Raw genomic sequence first — 8,347 nt, 5'->3', positions numbered from 1 at the left:
ATTCCTGATGGGCCGGGGGCCTTCCCTGTCTTCATACTCTTAATTGCTTTATCTACCATTGTACTGTCAACTCGGATAGCTGGTCCCTCTGTTGGGTCGACATTCGGCAGACTCTCTTTCTCCCATTCATTCTCTTTATTGAGCAATCTTTCATAGTGGCGTCTCCAAACCTCTTTCTTTGCAGCCTCGTTTAATGTAAGCGTACCATCATCCATGTGAACACATTTCTCTCCCACGACATCACGATTCTCTCTCATACACTGTATTGCAACACAAAATACCTCAAGTCATTGGTCCTCACGGTGCAGAACATTGGCAAATTTTTTTCTTATCTGCTTCCTCTCTGGCTAAATAAACCAGTCGCTTAGCTTCCCTTCTGGCAGTCTGATACAATTCCCTGCTACCACCGTTCTTCCAGTCCTTCCAAGCCTGTTTCTTTTCCATAGTAGCCCTGTCAACAACATTGTTCCACCAACACGTTATTTTCGGTCGAGAGGGGACTTTGCACCATCCACAGATCTGGTCAGTGGCCCTCAGCAGGTTTTCACGTAGAAACCTTCAGTTGTCTTCTACATTGTGTGAAGCTACATCCCCCTATATTTCGTCAAAGGCTTCGAGTAATAAGTCTCTAAATCTCTGTCTATTCGCAGGATTTTTGAGCTTCCAGACCCTTCCCCTCCAAGCTGGTCGTCTTCTGAACAACCTTGATCCTGAAGTCACTAACTACTAGTCTATATTGTGGGGTACATTCTTCGCCTGGGAAGGTTTGGCATTTATAAGCAGCCATCTTTCCCTTTTCCTGGCGAGGATGTAGTCAATTTGGCTTGTGTGCCTGCCAGAACGGTAGGTTACTAGGTGACTGGCAGATTTCCTGAAGTTAGTATTGCAAACCATAAGATCATTTGCATCACAGAACTCCAGCAGCCTTGTTTTCTCTTCATTGCGGGAACCAAAACCATAGCCTCCATATATGCCATGGAAGCCCCCTGTATGTTATCCAACATGCTCATTGAAGTCACGAGTCACAAAGAGAAGGACCCTGTCATTCATCAACAAGGTAGTGTGCAATAGGGTGTCATAAAATCGGTCTTTTTGTCCGTCGGGTAGCCCGGGATGAGGGGCATAGGCCGAGATAATGGTTGCTAACCCATGGTGAAGGACTAATCTAATCTTAAGTATTCTGTCACATACCCTAACTACCTCGATTACCTTATCCATGCATTTCTCTAGAAGAAGTATACCCACGCCCCCGACCCCGTCTGTATTCCCTGCTCAGAAAATCTTTTATCTGTGTTCTTTGCCTGTGAGGAAAATAGCGGAACCTCCTCTCCACCTTACTTCTTGGAGGCAGAAGATATCGACACATCTCCGTTCAAGCATCTCAACAATCTCACCAGACCTACCATTCAGTGTGCCAATGTTGAGAGTGCCAACTCTGAGGGTGTGGGAGGTATGAGACCCTGGGGCGGGGAACAGCAGCGTCATGTACCTGAAAAGAAAGCTCGCAGTTTGCAGAATTCATAAACAATCAGTAGCATTCACTTCAGCCTGCATCTACTACACTATCGTATTTTGCACCATATGATCGCTACCTTACATAGGGGATAAACCCTAAGTGGGGGTGGGGGGAATGGCGTGAGGCCTTTAGAAGTGTTCATGGGAGACAGTCAAGAACTTACAGTACTGGTGGGGAAGATAGGAACTACCGGTACTGGTGGAGAAGATAGGAACTTCCGGTACTGGTGGAGGGGGTGGGTGTGTGTGTGCACCAAAGCCATTTCTGCAAAGGTATTTAGGTCGAGTGGGGGATTTGGTGTGCACGTGCTAGTTTTATAGACCTGGCGAAGCAAGGGGTTAATCGAAAGAGGGAGGAGAAGAGAGAGAGCGAGAGAGTGAGATCGAGAGAGACAGAGTAAAGCAGAGAGGATTAAGCCAGAGCACGAGGGAGATAGAGAGATATTCTTTTGGGATTTCTGTCGCATAGAGACAGTAAATATTGAATGGTAGAAATATAGAATTGAGAAATAAGGGTTTTCGGCCAGCTAGGTCTAAGACAGAATTATAGAGATAAGTGACAATGTGAGAAAGGTTAAAACTGAATAACTTGAATAACTGAGTGAATTTGGCGACATCGTTATGGACAATTGAAATGAATTTGACGACATTATAATGAGACGGATAGAATAGTGGAAGCACTAAGTAAGGTGTTATGAATCAGGGCATAAATAAGTAGAAAAGTACGAGCGAGGCTAGAAAGACAGAGAAACTTATCTGATCATGCTTCTATGGTTGTATTAATTCGGCAGATGTTCTAGGAACAAGTGAAGGAATCAAGTGCGTGCGCTAGTTTTATAGACCTGGTGAAGCAAGGGGTTGATCAAAAGAGGGAGGAAATATAAATAATATAATATAAATAGAATATATATCTATATATGCATATATATGCATACATATATATATATCTATATATATATAAAATTGAGAATGTATGTCTGTGTGTGTGTGTGCGTGTGTCTGTGTGAATCCCTAAAACTCCAGAACTACCATCTCACGAACTGCATCTGAAAGTTGGCGTGCCAATCATGCTGCTAAGGAATTTAGATGCTCCAATAATGTACAATGGTACACGGATGATTATCAAAAAATTGTGCTCCCGAGTTCTGTAGGCAACAATCTTGAATGAACCGGCCGCTGGCTAAGACATACTTATAACTCCCATGTCCCTTACCCACTCTGATACGGCCTACAAGTTTAAACAGATGCAATTTCCCATCAAACTCTGCTTTCCCATGACAATCAACAAGGCGCAGGGACAATCAGTGCAAGCGGTTGGTTTGAATCTGACAGAGCAAGTATTCTCACACGCACAACTGTACGTTGGCTGCCCCCATGGTCTTTCTATTTGTGCACCGGGGGGAAGGACCAAGAATATTGTCTGCCAAGAGGCACTCCAATGATAACAATGGCAACTTCAACTTCAACTGCTCCAATTTCAACTCCGCAATTTTTTTATCGTCCTGCCAGCCCACGTAAGTCCAGTTTTGCTTAGCTCTCCTTACTAACTCACCATGACATTCTTTTTTTTTATACCAAGATCCGTCGCCCAAACACCACTTCTTCCTCTTTTTTGTCTTCGTTTCTCTCTTCGCATTGTTCTCTGACCGGGTGAAACCGGGCTTAGTTGCTAGTATATATATATATATATATGTGTGTGTGTGTGTGTGTGTGTGTGTGTGTGTGTGTGTGTGTGTGTGTGTGTGTGTGTGTGTGTGTGTGTATGTGTGTGTGTGTGTGTGCGCGCGCGCGCGTGTGTGTGTGTGTGCGTGTGTGTGTGTGTGTGTGTGTGTGTATTTTTTCCGAATTTGCGTAAATGTGTATAGAATAATATGTCAATTGAATAAAGTTAAAACCTAGTCTGGTTTTCACAATTTTTATAATGGTATTTAAAAAAATTAATTTTTCACACTGTTGAATTAAAAAATATTTTGTAATGTTCACTAAGTTCAATTAGTGCTTTCATAGCAATTTCATAGTAATTATCAAATTTCAAAATGTATTTAACTGACAGTTGAGTTCTTGACAACTGTCGTAAGATGACTGATTTCTTCCTTTTAGTACCGCTTAGAAGGCTGAATTTTTGGAATACGGTTTTGACCAATCTTCATGCAACTTAAATGTCATGATTTGCCAGGCATACCAATATTACTGTCATAGATACTGCATTTATTTTAACCAATTAGCTTATAGTTTACATGGTTTTATGAATGAGCGAACTTAGTTGGTTTCGATTGTTTTTATTTCAATGGGTGGAAGTCTCCTGTAATTTGTTTATATACCTTTGTTAAAGATATTTTTTAATCTACATCATTAACTGGTTGTTATATTATTGTTGTTATTTCAATTCAGAACAAATTTGAACATTTTAGTAAGCTGTTTTTCTTTTATCTTTCTTCCAACCTCACTTGTGGCATGTAGTTTGTGGAAAGGAAAGATTAGAAACATTTTCTGACCACATTTCTCTATATGTTCACTAAATGGAATTTGGTGAATTTTTGTTCCGGATTTGTTGTCTGTGGACTCATGAGTGTTCCAATAATGCATTCCCTGCCTCACCAATATATAATTCCTCACAATCTGGGCATTGAATCTTTGTGGTTTCGTCACTGTTTACAATTACCTTTAAAAAATTTTTTAATGTATCATATAGATGTAATTTTTGAAGCTAAATTTGAATTTTGTTATTCATTTATTCAAAAAATTTTTACAAAAGTGTTATAGGTGTTCAAAGTTTCAGAATTTTCAGCCAATCAGAAAACAGTGCGTTCACTGCCTCTTCCCTCATCAGGGGACATCAGCATGAGAAAACATTAAAATATACACGAATGAAGTTAACATTAAAATATTCATGACAAATTAAATATTGAAAAGCTACTAACAAGCAAACAAACAAGAGATGTAAGAAATAACAGTCAAAACATTGTTTAAAACAGACATCTATTAGTTAAAAAAAATTCAATAAAGAAAGTTTGCAATACACTCTAAGATTTTATAAAATGAATTAACTAGTCCCATGCAGTCAAAAATGACAGCTAATTGTAGTATTTTATATATATAAATATGGGATGGTAAATCAAATTAATACACTTGTCAATGTTCACATATATTCACATACTTCTCTTGAACATGCACATACATACACACACATACTCACATAGAGTTGAAATTCTATTTGAGTTTTGTTTTTGGCATTGAATGTTCACCATCCCACCAGTTTGCCATCACCCCTTCGTTCCTTATTCCACTATCACCTCTTGTTTTAATTCATTTGTTGTGACAGAGAAAAATACAAGAGTATTACTATATTAGTAGATTATCTTTCTCGTATCTCCTTTTCCTCTTTGTATGCATACACAGCATCTTTGGTTACTATGGAAACAGAATACTTGCTTCTGATTGGCTAAAATACCCACATTTTTAATTATGGATTTATAGGAAAAATTAATTTCATTTTCATAATCAGTATACAAAACTTAATCCATATACCAAATTTGAAAACAATTGGAACAAAATTGTAAACAGTGACAGAAATCACAAAGATCCAGGTGCAGGGGTGACTGTGTGGAAGTAGCTTGCTTACCAACCACATGGTTCCAGGTTCAGTCCCACTACATGGCACCTTGGGCAAGTGTCTTCTACTATAGCCTTGGGCCAACCAAAGCTTTGTGAGTGGATTTGGCTGATGGAAACTGAAAGAAGCCCGTCGTATATATGTATATGTATATATGTGTGTGTCTGTTTGTGTGTCAGTATTTGTCCCTCCAACATCGCTTGACAACCGATGCTGGTGTGTTTACGTCCCCATGACTTAGTGGTTCGGCAAAAGAGATTGATAGAATAAGTACTAGGCTTGCAAAGAATAAGTCCTGGGGTCGATTTGCTCGACTAAAGGTGGTGCTCCAGCATGGCTGCAGTCAAATGACTGAAACAAGTAAAGAGAGAGATTTAATGCAGTAGATTGCTTTTACAGCTTATGTCTGCATTTGCAAAAATCTGTCCTGTTTTAGTTCTAATGGATCTACCAGTATGCATGTATTGACACATTCCACATCTGTTATCATTACATTTGAATACTGTGAATGGTTTATCCTGTTTGTTCATGTCGAATTTTGCCTTTGTTAATAGTTTCAAGTTATGTGGTTTCCTTTTGTTTAAGATAAGTGTTTGGTTAATTATTGTTTTTCACTTTGTTTCATGATTGGCAAATTTGTTTTGATGATGTTAAAAATGTTTTGGTGATGTTGATTATGTGTTACTAGAAATAGCATTGTGTTCTGTTGATGGGTTTGTCTTTCTTGCATTGCACTATTCTATGAGCAGAAATCCTTTGAGTTCTTTAAGTCGTATGCTCCTGGTATTTGGATCATCTACTATAGTACAAATTTTCCTGGCTAGGCAGTATGGGATATTGCGTTTTGTGTGTGTTGGGTGGCATGATCTGAAATTTAGGTACTGGTGTGTATCTGTGCTTTTGTAATAAATATCAGTTGTGATTGTGGTTGATGTGGTGACGGGGAGTGCAAGAGAGGGACTGCTACTGGATATACTGTATGCAGATGTCTGATGGGTGAGATGATGAAGGGATTGAGGAAGAAGTTTGGGAAATGGAAGGAAGCATTTGAAAGCAAAGGTTTGAAGGTAACCTTTGGGTGATGGTGAGCGAGGGGAAGGAGAAGTGTTAGTGAGTAAGGTGGATCCATGTGGTGTATGTGGAAGGAGGGTAATGGCAAATGTGGTGTTGTGTATGAGATGTGAGAAATGGATTTATGGTAGATGTACAAAAATGAAGGTAACCCCCAAGACTAGCAAGAGAGTTTGTTTGTGGGAGATGTGAGAAAGGAGCCAGAGGGATGGCAGAACCAGTAGAAACACTATGTGACGAGGTGGAAACAGTGAGAGGGTTTTGTTATTTGGGAGATAGGGTGGATGTAAGTGGTGGGTGTGAAGCAGCTGTGACAGCAAGAGTGAGACTTGGCTGGGTGAAGTTCAGGGAATGAGGAGCGTTGTTATATGGGAAAAGGTTGTCATTAAAGATGAAAGGAAGGGTCTATAAGAGTTGTGTGAGAGCTGCCAATGCTGAATGGGAGTGAGACATGGTGTTTGAGGAAGAGAGAGATAGCAATTTTGAGAAGGGCTGAGAGAGCAAAGGCAAGAGAAATGTGTGGGGTGAAGCTGTTTGATAAGAGAAGGAATGAGTATTTGATAGGATTGCTGGGGCTGGAAGAATTAGTGGAATAGTTGGCAAGGTCGAATGAAATGAGGTGGTATGGGCATGTGTTCAGGAGGGATGAAGAGCATGTTCTGAGAAGGGTGATTGCGTTTGAGGTAAATGGACAGCGAAAGTGAGGTAGACAGAGGAAAAGGTGAAGGGGACAGGCGGAAGAGATTGGGAGGGTTGGTTTGAAAAAATAGGACACCCAAAACCAGGCAAGATGGCGAGAGGGTGTGAAGGCAGTTGCTATGGCATTGAGTTAGATTTGGCCACCACCGTTAATTAGGACAAAACCCGGATTTAAAACAATGGATGATGATGATTGTGGTGTTGTTTTTAATTACCATTATGTTAAGAAATGGTGTTTGTGTGTTGCTCATTTCTCTTGTGAATTTGAGACTAAGGTGTAGACTCTTTTGAGACTAAATAATTGAGTTTCTTCATGATGCAGTGGTCAGTATTCGAGGGTATTTCACGGTAGAATATTGTATCTTTCAAATGATCTTCAGCTAGATCTCAGTAATATTTCGTCTCCATTTTAACAATGGCACCCATTTTATCCACTTGCTTCATGACAATTGTGTTGTCATTTTTAAGGTGTATAAGGGCAGACTTTTCTAGTTTTTAAATGTTTGGTCTGACATTGATGTTATACCTCAGTTGAAATCTGGAGTAGATATCAATGTGTATTTCATCCTTTGGTGGGGTGGGGTTAAACTTTGATTTATTTTTCGCCAAGGATTCATTATTCTCATTATCTTTATCAGTACAAAACTCCACAAGTCGTAGTTTCCCACAAAAGTTTTGGATATTTTCCTCCAATTTCTGATGGTTAACTGTAGGTGTAGGTGTGAATTTTAATCCTTTCATCAATAATCTAAGTTCATCACTGTCTATATTTCTTTTCGACATATTAATAATTTTAGGGTCTGTCCTATCAGTTGTTTCTTCTTGGACTTTTTCTTTCTCCAGTGTTTGCTGCCCTAACCCTAAAAAATAGATTCGTTTTTTGTCTATTATTTCTTCTATTATTAACATCTTTTCTCTGGTGAGAATATATGTTTGTGTGTGTGTGTATACACACACACACACACGCACATATATATATAGATAGATAGATAGATAGAGAGATAGAGAGATAGATAGATAGATAGATAGATAGATAGATAGATAGATATGCACATAAAAATTTCACATGGGCAATTCTTTCTTGTTTTGGGATTCATGGTCAAATGGCTGGGTGGAATTGCGCAAAAAATTACACAGATGTGCAGAATGATCCGGACGTGATGCTGGACTTTGTACTTTTTTCACAGCTCCCATGGTTACCAAGATAATCTACTATAATAATCCTCTTGTGTTTATGAATGAGAAAGGAATCCATGCCAACATCCCTTCAGTTATCCGGCCATTGAAAATACCTGTGAAAAATGGGTCATTTTTCACACGAATTTTCAATGGTCAGACAACTGAAGAGATGTTGGTGTAGATTCCCACCCCGGCATCTGAAACTCAGAGTTTTATCATGGCTACTGAATAAGTGTCACATATTTTTACAGATAAATTCCTCTATTTACA

This window comes from Octopus bimaculoides, chromosome 8, assembly GCF_001194135.2.
Source record: "Octopus bimaculoides isolate UCB-OBI-ISO-001 chromosome 8, ASM119413v2, whole genome shotgun sequence".
NCBI classification, from domain to species: Eukaryota; Metazoa; Mollusca; class Cephalopoda; order Octopoda; family Octopodidae; genus Octopus; species Octopus bimaculoides.
The sequence above is the reverse complement of the archived record's forward strand: the minus strand, read 5'-3'. Positions refer to the sequence as shown.